Source organism: Schistocerca serialis, chromosome 6 (assembly GCF_023864345.2).
Source record: "Schistocerca serialis cubense isolate TAMUIC-IGC-003099 chromosome 6, iqSchSeri2.2, whole genome shotgun sequence".
Taxonomy (NCBI): domain Eukaryota; kingdom Metazoa; phylum Arthropoda; class Insecta; order Orthoptera; family Acrididae; genus Schistocerca; species Schistocerca serialis.
Genome location: NC_064643.1, coordinates 147,623,308 through 147,636,280, shown reverse-complemented (window position 1 = coordinate 147,636,280; position 12,973 = coordinate 147,623,308).

The window sequence follows — 12,973 nt, the reverse complement described above, 5'->3', positions numbered from 1 at the left end:
ACACAGGCACGGTCTACAGAAAGCAAATAATCTGTGTGTGCATCGACACAGTAAAGCAATAATGTAGAACGTGGTTCTGGTATACTGCACCTATTGTACCCTTCAGCTGATCAGAGAAAAGGAGCGAAGAGAACTATGCGACTCCGATTTCACGCCAAGAAGCTATGGATGCCAATGCTGATAACAGGCCAAGAAGAGAGCACTACAAAAGTAGCGTAACCCTGCCCGTGCAGCTGTAATTAAACCAGATACGAGAGTCGATTGATGTTTCCTGTCGCTGTCTGAAGATAATCTGTTGTGTACAAGAGAGACTTAAGAGTGAAAATGTGTAAGCGATATCTCAGAGAGTAGTCATGACACAGTACGTATAAAGGAAGGGAAAACAAAACCGGAACAGGTAACAACAATCGCTTTAGAAGGGATGTGGTGTAAAGCACTTCAGCTGATACAGACTCGTTGTCCGTTATCAAAGACTGTAGTTCAGTGTCACCTCGGCGTCCAGAATAATAAAGGTGGAGTCTTCTTACCCATTTTACGCAGTGCAGTTTTTTACTTGCAGTCGTTACAGGATATGCGGAGGCCAAATACTAATCAGACAGTAATGTGGTAGTCAGAGTCCTTGATGGGGATTTACTCAGTGAGTCCGTACAATATTTATGCCACGAAAATATTCTACACACTGGGCCCGTTCATTTGTACTGTCCGATACAAAGGAATTATTGCTTATTTTTGCCGAAATACTGGTTTGATGCAGCTTTTCAAGCTACTCTACCCTGTGCAAGCCTCTTCATCTCCGAATAACTACTGCGACCTACATCCTTTTCAGCCTGCTTGCTATGTTCATCATTTTTATGCGTTCCTCAACGATTTTACCCTCCCCCTCCCCACCCCCCACCCCCCCACCCCACACTCATACACTTTCCTGCCACAGTAAATTGTATATTCCTTAATGTCTCAGAATATGTCCCATCAACCAAATCCTTTCTTTTAGTCCAGCTATTCCACCAATTTCTGTTCCGCCCAGTTCCATTCAGTGCCTCATCACTGGTTACGTGATGTCCCCAGCTATAATCTTCAGCGTTCTTCCGTAGCGTCACATTTCAAAAGCTTCTACTCCGCCGAGTCTGAACTGTTTATAGTCCCCGTTTCACTTCCATACAAGGCTACGCTCCAGACAAATACCTTCATAAAATACTTTCTAACACTTAAGTCTATATTGCATGTTCACAGATTTCACCTCTTGAGAATGCTTTTCTTGCCATTGCCAGTCTACATTTTGTATCCTATCTATTTTGGCCATCATCAGGTATTTTATTTCGAAAATAGCAAAACTCATTTACTATTTTTAGTGTCTCGTTTCATAATCCAGTTCCCTCAGCATCGCCCGATTTAATTCTGCTACATTCCGTTACCCTTGTTTTGCTTTTGTTATTATTCATCTTATATCCTCCTTTGGCTATCCTTCATTAAATGCCCGAAATAACAAGTTCACCTTGCTGTTTATCACATTTGGTAATCAAATTTCACGTGAAGTTTGAACGAGAAGCTGTATAACACATGTTCACACGTAGCTACGTCAACAATTCCTCAAAATAATAGCACATCTGCACAACTCAAAGAAAAAAAATTAATTCACCGAAATGCGTAGATAAAATATCAGTAGTAATAGAACATTAAACACACGGTACAATGTGCATAGGTTACAGTACGTGTAAGCATTTTGTAAGAACATGACATCCATACAACTGGAAAAGAGTATCAGCATGTTCAAAATCAAAGGATGTAAGTGTTACTATTTGCATAAGCAATTCTATTGTAGTGGTCAAAAGTCAAAGTAAGTATACAAGAAATTAAAATTTCACAAAATTTATAATCTACTGAGTAAGAAAGTTTCAAACCAATAATTTATTGTTTGTCTTCCACAGCAAATAAATTAAAAAGAACCTTCCCTAACGTTACTGTTAGACCACTGTGTTAAGGCAAACGAATTTTTTGTGAACTGTGTTGAAGAAAACGACTTACAGTGATAAGTGGGTCACTACTTTTAAGTTCAGAATCTGTTTCAATGCTTCGGATAAAGAAACAGTGTCTTAAACGCTGATCTACCTTGCACGGTTAAATTCTAGTGAAAACTCTATCATTTTCATATATATTCTTCAGAGTAGCTAACATATGTTGAGTGTATGTCGTGTCAGTTCATGTCTTGTTGATACTGAGTGAAAAGCGACCTTAAAATCCATGTATCCCAGCCAAATCGGTAATTCATACTCGTTGTTTCGTTCCATTAGTTCGTTCCCGACTATGGTCCACTATACTAAGTTCACTTTTAAAACAGCTTGTTGCTTTCCCTGATTCACATCCAACGTATCTTCTAATCTGTTAGCGATGACACTTTGTGAGACAGGCGCCTATGCGTCTGATGCATATACAGTTTCGTAAGTTTCGTCTGTCTCCTTGCTGATTAAAGAGTAAAATTACATGATTGTTCCGATTTTGCCGAATTGTTGCTTTTTCCGAAAACATTGTGTGAATAAACTTGCAAGATCCTCGTACATTAGTTTTGCCTCACGCTGTCATCACTGAAACACCATCATTACTCACAGACAGGTTTCTACCACTGCATGTGTGGGGGGCCATCTGGCATTGGTCCAGTGCCATCTACAAACTTTGCCCTTGGAATCTAATCTGATCTACAGTAACAAAGAGGGATGGTGTGATGTATGTATTGCACAAAGTTGACGACTTATTTTTTTCTCCATCAGTCTTGTGACTGATTTGATGCGCACCATCACAACTTGCTCTCCTATGTCAACTTACTTACCTCAGCCTTTCCTAATACTCAACCGTGATACGGATATCCCACCAAGCCGCAGGACCAATATGGAGTCTGAGATACTGCGGTTTAGCAAGTAGACACAATTTGAACAGTTCTCGGGTATCCGACCGGGTAACGACGTAATTTCTCCACAATATTTCGGCAAAAGTACACGGTGCCATCTTCAGGCGGTTCCTGACGAATGCTGTGCTGTTCCTCTCGGCGCCCTATATATACTAGGCGTTACCCCCTCCACCGATCCTCTCCTGGTGTCTTTGGTGCGGCCGGCGAAGCGGCTACTGGAGGTGGTGGGGGAAGCGGCGCCTGAGTCTATATATAGGGCGCGGGAGAGGAACAGCACAGCATTCGTCAGGAACCACCTCAAGATGGCAGCGTGTACGTCTGCCGAAATATTGTGGAGAAATTACGACGCTACCCGGTCGGATACCCGAGAACTGTTCAAATTGGAAATACGCCGGGAAAACTTCAGATCGCATATCCAGTAGACACAATCCTCGTCGGCTCCTCATACACCATAAGTCAGGACTGCAATGTGGTTGTAATTAACTTTCGCTATTTGAGCCAGTATGAACGGAAAAATATTTACCGTATGGGCACCCAACGTAACAAGAATGACGTCCAGACTGTGCGCTGCAAGACTTGCCATTAGGTGCCGGTTCTGGTACGGTGACACAAGGCTGAAACACAAGCATTAGTGTGCATTACGATTCCAGACAGACATGGGTCTGGACAAGGTGAGCAGAGGTTTCCTCATAATGCTATTTTCTGAAAACAGCAGCAGTCGTGCTACTGTTCTTCACGAGTAGCGGTGTACTAAAGGCATACGGAAAGTTCCTCTTTCTGCACCGGGCTTGAAGAACACGATTCGGAAGTTCGAATTGTAAGTAGGCTGTTTAGGTTTTAATGTTGGTAACGCCACGTAATGCTCTGTATGAAAATCGCTGACTGCGCTGTGTGCTGTGGCTGGTTGGATTCATTGTTGGAGTATTCGCTTATGTAGCGTTGGGCAGTTGGATGTGAACAGTGCATAGCGTCGGGCAGTTGGAGGTGAGCCGCCAGCAGTGGTGGATGTGGGCAGAGAGATGCCAGAGTTTTGAGAGATTACTATGAGCAGCCGATCTGGACATGTGTCCGTCAGAAAAAGGAAATTTGTTTAATTGTATGTCACAAAATTACACTACTGGCCATTAACATTGCTACACCAAGAAGAAATGCAGATGATAAACGGGTATTCATTGCACAAATATATTATACTAGAACTGACATATGATTACATTTTCACGCAATTTGGGTGCATAGATCCTGAGAAATCAGTACCCAGAACAACCACCTCTGGCCGTAATAACGGTCTTGATACGCCTGGGCATTGAGTCAAACAGAGCGTGGATGGCGTGTACAGGTACAGCTGCCCATGCAGCTTCAATACGACACCACAGTTCATCAAGAGTAGTGACTGGCGTATTGTGACGAGCCAGTTGCTCGGCCACCATTGACCAGACGTTTTCAATTGGTGAGAGATCTGGAGACTGTGCTGGCCAGGGCAGCAGTCGAACATTTTCTGTATCCAGAAACGCCCGTACAGGACCTGCAACATGCGGTCGTGCATTACCCTGCTGAAATGTAGGGTTTTGCAGGGATCGAATAAAGGGTAGAGCCACAGGCCGTTACACATCTGAAATGTAACGTCCACTGTTCAAAGTGCCGTCAATGCGAACAAGAGGTAACCGAGACCTGTAACTAATGGCACCCCATACCATCACGCCGGGTGATACGCCAGTATGGCGATGATGAATACACGCTTCCAATGTGCGCTCACCGCGATGTCACCCAACACGGATGCGGCCATCATGATGCTGTAAACAGAACCTGGATTCATCCGAAAAATAGACGTTTTGCCATTCGTGCACCCAGGTTCGTCGTTGAGTACACCATCGCAGGCGCTCCTGTCTGCGATGCAGCGTCAAGGGTAACCGCAGCCATGGTCTCCGAGCTGATAGTCCATGCTGCTGCAAACGTCGTCGAGCTGTTCGTGCAAATGGTTGTTGTCTTGCAAAACGTCCCTATCTGTTGACTCAGGGATCGAGACGTGGCTGCACGATCCGTTACAGCCATGCGGATAAGATGCCTGTCATCTCGACTGCTAGTGATACGAGGCCGTTGGGATCCAGCACGGCGTTCCGTATTACCCTCCTGAACCCACCAATTCCATATTCTGCTAACAGTCATTGGATCTCGGCCAACGTGAGCAGCCATGTCGCGATACGATAAACCGCAATCGCGATAGGCTACAATCCGACCTTTATCAGAGTCGGAAACGTGATGGTACGCATTTCTCCTCCTTACACGAGGCATCACAACAACGTTTCACCAGGCAACGCCGGTCAACTGCTGTTTGTGTATGAGAAATCGGTTGGAAACTTTCCTCATGTCAGCACGTTGTAGGTGTCGCATATATATATATATATATATATATATATATATATATATATATATATATATATATATATTATCAAAATTCTTCATTTGCTAACAATGACTATCAGTAGTTAGTGCCTTCAGTATTAGAAACCTTTAGTTAGCTGCCATTATTAGCGCTCGGTGTATTGCAGTAGTTCGAGTCGCGAAGATTTTTGTCAGGTAAGTGATTCATGAAGGGTCTAGGTTATTGTTAGTCAGGGCCATTCTTTTGTAGGGATCATTGAAAGTCAGATTGCGTTGCCCTAAAATATTGTGTGTCAGTTTAGTGGTGATCAGGATAACTAAGGAGAAAACTGTCCGAGTACGTTGAGTTTTGCCAAGCTGTTTGAAAATCAAATAACGTAAGAGTTTTGGATTTGGGAATTGCTCCAGCGAGAGGTCAACGGCCAATTGCGCAACAAATTGTTAAAGAAGTTACTACTGCTATGACTGAGAATGCTGGACACAATGTGCGATCTTGAAGCAGTGGACCAGCTGTGTCACGACAGTTGAATATACGAGGGTGAGTCAAATGAAAACCTTAAATATTTTTTAAAATATTATTCATTTTGCAGAAGTGGTCCAATACTGTATCACTTTTCAACATAATTTCCCCCACGTTCAATCCAAGTCCTCCAGCGCTTACAAAGTGCATAAATTTCTTTAGAAAAAAATTCTTTTGGTAGTTCGCGCAACCATTCATGCACCGCGTGGCGCATCTCTTCATCAGAACGGAACTTCTTTCCTCCCACTGCGTCTTTGAGTATTCCAAACATATGGAAATCACTTTGTGATGAGGAATGGCGCCATTCCTTGCTCGCTCTCGTCGTTTACGGTTGGTGGAAGTGTGCCCAGGGTTCGTCCCCAGTAACGATTCTTGCAAGGAAGCCATTAACTTCTCGTTCAGAGTGCGAAGAAGTTCTTCATAGGCATCAACACGTCGTTCTCTCATTTCGTGAGTCAGCTGCCTTGGCACCCATCTTGCAGACACTTTTTGAAACTGGAGCACATCATGCACAATGTGGTGTGCTGACCCATCACTAATCTGTAAACATGCTGCAATGTCATTCAGTGTCACTCGGCGGTTTTCCTTCACTATGGCTGATGCAGCAATGTTCTGTGGAGTCACAACTCGTTGTGCCTGACAAACATGCATCACCGTACTGAACCTTCATTCGCCGATGAATTTCAATAGGTTTCACTTCACTATGAAAAAACCAAATAACAGAACGCTGTTCTTCCCTGGTGCAAGTCGCAAATGGGGCGGCCATCTTTATACTGATACTGCGACGCTATGTGGGCCTCTGCACTATGCTGGCACCTACAGGCCAATCTGCTCGCTGTTTGTAGCACGCTTACCAACTTACAGGATAACGGCGCGAAATTTCGATTTGTTATTTCAAATTTAAGGTTTTCATTTGACTCACCCTCGTTTCATGACCCACAGTTTGAAAAAAATGCTGCAAACGACTGTGAAAATCTCTAGTGCGGATTTTGGCTGTCGTGTTTATAGAAGATCGACACATTGAGCAACGTTTATAACCTGGAATGTAAACATGATGCGCAATTGACAAATGTTGCCATCGCATGCGGAAGTTAAAATGTGTTTCTTTAAATAGTTTATTCATTATTTCTCTTCCCCATGGCCTTACAAATGTTTCCAGAATGTTTCGTTGTCCTACTCTCACTCCTTCCTCATGGGGGCCCATTCAAGCAGCGAGAGTTTACTGCCAACCACCCTGTACAAAGCTAGAGATCTGCGCTTAAACACGCGCACGCGGTCACGTGCAGCCACTCCCTTCTTATCCCTTGGAGCCTTCAGACCATTTGATTCAATGTTTGGCTATTGTTCGTTGTATGGTTTTCCCTGTTTCGCTATTAACTCTGGGCTAATCTTGTATGCTTGCAACGGATCTTGCTGAGTTTTGGACTCTGTGTCTAAGCATCCGTTCACTATGTTAACTTACTCGTTACTGACTACTTGGAACGGCCATTTGTTCCGCGGATCACCGCGTTACTGAGTGACGAGTGATATCGAATTTTTGCTAACCACGCCGGGTACGGTAAAAAGATGACGAAGCGGTACTGATACTAAAAATGTTCACAATTATTCGTTGGACAAATTCTAATCTCTGTCTTCCCCTAGCCTTTTTCCTCCCTAGTACGTTGGAAATTATTCTCTGATATCGTAACTGATGCACCGCGATCCTGTCCCTTGTCATTGTTTACATATATTCTTTTTCTCGTCTATTCTGTAGTGAACTTTGCCAACCGCAGTGGCCCAGCGGTTCTAGGCGCTTCAGTCCGTAACCGCGCTGCCGCTACGGTCGCAGATTGGAATCCTGTCTTGGGCATGGATGTGTGTAATGTCCTTAGCTTAGTTAGGTTTAAGCAGTTCTAAGTCTAGGGGACTGATGACCTCAGATGTTAAGTCCCATACTGCTTAGAGCCATCTGAATCATTTTTTTTGTAGTGAACTTCCTTTTTTCTCATCATATTGTTTCGTCGTAGCCACAGTCATGACCAAATCTGAAAGCTAGGTCATTAGTGAAGTATAATACTTACTGAATGCACATTTATTACGAACACCAGCATACAGATGGAAGAGAACTCAACTCTTGGATGGAGCATGCTGCTGTTCTGTGTAAATATCGGAAATTCCAGAATATGCAAACATTGTAAACATAAGAAATTTTGAAAAACTCTCAGAAATGATAAACCCTAGATAACAAATAATTATTGGTCGTGGTGTTTGAACTGGTGACCCACTACACGGTAGCAAGCGACGGTAACCACTACGGCACATTCCAGGCAGCACAGCTCACAGTGTCGCTCCCTCTCCTCAACTAACAGTGATCTGCAGTTTGGAAAGTTCTCATTGGAGCTGAATACAGCACCCTGGAACTAGATCATATCAATAGCCGTCTGTATGGCAACGGTGGGAGATACCCCCATTGTGGTCCTGTTGTCGGATCCTCCTCACTATGACGACCATCAATGCTCTGCGGTCTTCGTGGGTCTTCAGTTTTACTGAACTCACCAAGAGCTTGATACCACTTTGGTGGAATGGCGTTGCTAGAGATGAAATGGTTACCATATACTCAGCAGGGCGTAATGTGGCATAAGATTCCATTGCTGGTATTCCTTACAGTGGCTCACATGGTGTCTAACAGATCGGTAAAGACATGGCCAGTGTCTGAATAGAGTCTTCATCAATCCCAGGTGACCAGATGTTGGAGGATTGTGGAAAAACTTCAGGATGGCTGGCTGTACATGAGCTGGGATGAGAAGAAACCAAACGTGCCCCATGGGATCACAGTTCTTCTCATACAATGGAATTGGAACTCTATTTGGTTGGTCCTCCTTCGTCAAGGCTTCTACGGTTTCCAGGACTGCTGAGTCTCCATTTTTGTTTAGTACCAGTGTCGTTTAATGCACCGATGACTTGAGATTTCGTCCACACTGCTGTTTTTGCCAAAGGATTCCTTGTGAAGCAGTCAGTGTCCTTATGTTTTCGCCCTTTTTTGTATATCACTGTGACATCGTACTCCTGAACCCTCAGTGTCCACTTAGCTGGTCGACTCGACTTTAGGCTAGCCAGCAGTATAGACAACTGCGGTCTGTCACAATGGCGAATAGTTTGGGAGCAGAATATGGTACGAACCGAAAGTATCCTCCGCCACACACCATTAGGTGGCTTGCAGAGTGTGATGTAGATGTAGATGGCGCAAAAACTGCGTGGCACTGTTTCTCAGCTGTAGGGTAGTTCATCCAAACTTGGAGAGTACGGTGGAAGCATAAGCTATCATCTTTTCAGCACATCCCCGAATTTGTACTAGGACTGAACCTATCCCAAAACAACTGGCATTAGTCCGAAATTCTGTCTCAGCAAACTCGTGACTATGACTGATGAAAATGTTAGCACCTCCTTTAAGGATAAGCACAGATCTTCCTTTCAACATGTCTCATTTTATTTGCAAAGGTCATGTCTTGGTGCAGAAGTCCTTTATCAACCTACAGTGGTAAGAGCACATTCTGAGAAGGCTTCTCACCTCACGAATGTGCCGAGGAGTCAGAAAACTTATGACTGCTCTTATTTTCTCTGGATAGGGATTGTCTCCATCACCTTTGACGCGGTGCCTCAAAATTTTATTTCTTGGGCTACGAAGAGGCAGTTTCTTGGATTCCGGCAGAGGCTTGCTTTTGTACACGCTTCAACACGTTCGCCAAGTGGTCAGATGGTCTTTAAATGTCTTGGAAAATGATATTGTCAATCAGATGTCAAAGAGACGTCGTCCATTTAAGACGTTCGAATGTGGCTACAGAGGTTCATAGTCCAAACATAAAAACTTTGAACTAATAGAGGCCGTCAGGAGTTATGAAGAGTCTTTTGCCAGTCAGCCTCGTCAACCTTGATCTGGCACTAGTCCGTTCGCGTATCCATTGTTGAGAAATATTGTAATCGTTTCACGCAGGCTAAGACGTCGTCAGTGTGTGGCAATGAGTATATATCTTTTTTTCCTGTGTCTGTTTAGTCGCCGGTAGCCAATGCATAAATGCCATGTGCTGTCGTTCTCTTTACAAAGACGATAAGAAAGGACTAAGGACTGTCTGAGGGTTCAACGACGCCACCCTGCAGCATCAATTCCTCCCGAATAATGCGTCATTCAGCCTGTGACACTGGCTAATTGATGGATGATTGTCATTGTTGAATGGTATTTAATTATTGGCAGCTTGGTCTATCTTTCTCCGTCCTGGCTTTGAAAGCGTACGAAAAATGGCGCCGAACGGCTAACACTCCCCGCTATGGTTCCTCACCCCGGCCAGATCCTATTGATATTTCGACAGTAGCTTCCTCTTCAGCTTTCCTGTAGTGACAGCGGAGTGTAGTTCCATGGAACTGACCTGTCCATCCTGGACTGGTTCGACTATTCATAAGCGCATATATTTAGGGATGAATTGTGACCACTCCTGTCAATTAGCGATTCAAAGGTTTCCATGACTATCTGTAATGCTTATTGTCGTCGCTGGTATGCAGATCTCTTTTGTGAGCCTCAATAGCCTTCTGCAGTCGACAAAAGCTTCACAGTATAACTGAGCATTGCGATTGACGATTTGAACTGATTTCATTAATGATGGAGCGATTCCAACGTCTTCAATGGCAATCAAGTTGCCCAGAGCAATGTTTCTTATGTGTGCTTGTTGGAATGTAAACGTTTTCAGTACGTCTTTCTTCCTAGTGGAATAGCTTTGTCAATCTGAAGCTCTCATCTTTCAGTCTGTGACTGCTTGCGATGGCAGTAAGAACTCTTATTCGAGAATAACATTCTGACTACAGTCTGGTAAAATGACGTACTCGAAGGGTTGCGTTACATCACTGATTGTTATTCTTGCAATACAACTTCTGGTTGGCTGGACGTATTTCCCATTTTTGATCAATCACTATAACCGGATTCGTTTCACGGAACATAGTCTTCTTTAACTGGCGACGATAAGCATTTTGAATTACAGAAAAGGAAGGGTCTGAGTTGACTAATGCTCTATCGATGATGCCGTTGATGAGATTTCCTGATATCTTGGTAACTTTTGTCCATGGAGGAATTTCATCTGTAGTAGCCTCAGCTCCATAGACGGTTGCGTCGCTTAGTTGTTTTCAATTAAGCGGTTAAGTGAGCGGCTGGTACCTCTGTAAGGCGGCTGAAAACGCCTACGGCGTGTTGGGGAGCCACTTAACCTAGCGTAAGGCGATGGGCTTCGTTCCACAGATCGTCTGCAGTCGCTAATTGTTGTGACGGTTGCATAGGGCGGAGTAGCAGTCCAACATTCGTCTTCTTTCTCTGCAGTGATGTGTCCGTGACCTCCTCAGCGGAAAGTTAGTGGCGTGTTGTGCTCTATCCTGCAAATATCTGTTCTCCCGTGCGGCGTTATACTTGGCGGAGAAGTTAGTTGTACTTATGTTGGTCGGATACTAGGATGCCTGTTGACGGCTGCGTCGTACATCCGAGTTGGCCGAGTACATTCTTCCTGGCGCGTTCGACTCGTGGCATATATTGGTGTTACATATCGATTCTTGAGACACAGAGCATTGTCATCACACCTGAGAATAAAGAAAATGAATGAACATAGTAACATAGGGAGTACGTGGTAAGTATCTTGTCAACAGACGGTGGGGGTGAATAAAATTAGTTTTATCACTCCGTGTGTAAGAAATGCAGAGCCTGCTCATTTAACCAGCTTCTACAGAAAGCAGATAGTGTCGAGTCTTCAGCTGGGAGCGGGTTCCGCACAGACAGCGCGCTTCTTGTTTCGTCTAGCAGCGGTTTGTGTTTTCCACATAGAGCATGCTTTGTGCGCCAGGTTTTAATCATTATCGATGGCGCTGCACTGGAGTAGACTTTCTTTACTTCACTCTAGCAACTTAGGCACATGTGTCACATCTGACGGGAGAAATTAAAGCAACAAACCCATACAGCAGAGTGATGGGCTTCAGACCATTGAACAGCCGCTGTGAATTAGTTTTTTTTCGAATTCATTATTGAGACAAATGGCGGGACAGATCTAGAAGCAGACCACAACTAGTTTTCACTGCCATCTATCTCATTCTACTGTAGTCCTCCGTCTCTAGAGACTCTGTTTCCCGTCGGGGGCTCCGCTCTAATCTTGTGTCAAGTGCCTCATGTTATGGACCAGATTAACAGGATATCGATACTTGTTCCTGTGTATGACCTTTGCACCACTCCGGAAACTTTTCTGCCTGCAGCTGCCTCGAAAATATAGACGTGCTCTCAGGGATAGAGTACTTGAAAACATATTCCGGAGTTTGTTAATTCAGCGAAACATAGTGGTTAAAATAAAAATCGACCGTAAAATAAAAGTGATGCGGGATTGACCTTTGTTAGTGAACATCACGGAAGGTGCTGGAAATGGCCACTGCTGACCTCGACGGACACTGTGGTCGTTTTATCGAACTGTCAGACACACATGGCAGGGCTGTCTAAAGAACAGCAGCAGTAGTGTTTTCAGTGTTCCGTTGCGGCTCTTCCCGTGTGTGAGGATTATTTGAGCACGTCTGACGCATCTCTTTACCCCGCATTTTTCAAACTGTGGGTCATGGTACGAGGGTGAGTCGAATGAAAACCTTAAATTTATAATAACAAATCGAAATTTTGCGCCGTTATCCCGTAAGTTGGTAAGTGTGCTACAAACAGCGTGCAGAATGGCGTGTAGGTGGCAGCATAGTGCAGATGCACACATACCGTCGCAGTATCAGTATAAAGATGGCCGCTCCACTTGCGACTTGCACCAGGGAAGAACAGCGTTCTGTTATCGGTTTTTGCGTAGTGAAGGCGTGAAACCTATTGAAATTCATCGACGAATGAAGGTTCAGTACGGTGATGCATGTTTGTCACAGCAGCAAGTCTACGAATGGAGTAGGAAGTTCGCAAATGGTGTGACCAGTGGAAGATGGTTCTCGCCCAGTTCAGACACAACGAGTTGTGACTCCACAGAACACTGCAGCATCAGCCATAGTGAAGGAAAACGGCCGAGTGACACTGAATGACATTGCAGCATGTTTACAGATTAGTCATGGGTCAGCACACCACATTGTGCATCATGTGCTCCAGTTTCACAAAGTGTCTGCAAGATGGGTGCCAAGGCAGCTGACTCCTGAAATGAGAG